The sequence below is a fragment of the Desmodus rotundus genome, chromosome 4 (assembly GCF_022682495.2).
Source record: "Desmodus rotundus isolate HL8 chromosome 4, HLdesRot8A.1, whole genome shotgun sequence".
In the NCBI taxonomy this organism is placed as follows: Eukaryota; Metazoa; Chordata; class Mammalia; order Chiroptera; family Phyllostomidae; genus Desmodus; species Desmodus rotundus.
In genome coordinates this window covers 138,795,897-138,796,806 of record NC_071390.1, presented here as the reverse complement: position 1 = coordinate 138,796,806, position 910 = coordinate 138,795,897, and positions in this window count along the sequence as shown.

Here is a 910-nt window from a genome sequence, read left to right as displayed (position 1 = left end):
GTGTTTCAGGCCTGTGAGTCGTTTACACGGATGCTGTCACTTAAGTCTCACAATAATCTCATGTAGGTTTTAACACTCTTCCCATTGAGGAAACTCACGTTCACACAGTTAATAAGACTAGTGGAGCCAGAAATTTGTAGTTTGAATTTCAGAACTCTGACTCCAGAGCCTGCCCTCTTAACTGTGTTCTTTAAGGGGAAATAGGCAAGAGCTATTAGGGAAAGCTTGGGTATTTGGAGGAAGATTGAAAAAAAAGGGAAGAGAGAGCGTGGAGAACAGTGGGATACTATCTTTCCTGTGGGAAAGGGTTCTTGTTAGCCCTACATCTGTGGATTGCTTGTATCTCTTCAAACTTTTCTCCTTTGGCAACTTGCCACGTCCTCTTTCCTCCAGCTTCCCTCTAACATCCACCATTCTGCACTGCATTGAAATTATGCCCCAGAACACGTAGCTCCATGGAATCCACAAAGTGGGCCAATCCTGTTGTATTCCCACCATTCATGTACCACAGGCCAATGAAAGAGAAACGGGATGAAGTAGACACCTCTTCCCCAAAATATCTTAAGAATGAGTCTTTGGCGGGAAGCTCGCAGTACTGGTCTCCGCATCCAGAAACAACTTTTTGAAAAGTTGGGTGTGGCAGGGCCACTCTAAACCCAGGCGAGTTCTGTTTGTCCCGACGGAATGCACTAGCAAGGTGCACGCTGCAAGGCACACGACGTTCGGGGCGTTTTCTGGGATGAGGTTCCCTCAGCCAGCGAGGTAGACAGGTTTTGCGTGGGCGTTTCGAAATCGTACCCAGGGACTCGGAGCCCGGGAGCTCCCGCACCCCTAGACGGGAACCGGGTCTCCGCTGCGCGCGCGCGCTCCCGGGTCAGGGGCGGGGCGCGCGGGGCGGCGGCTGGGGGCG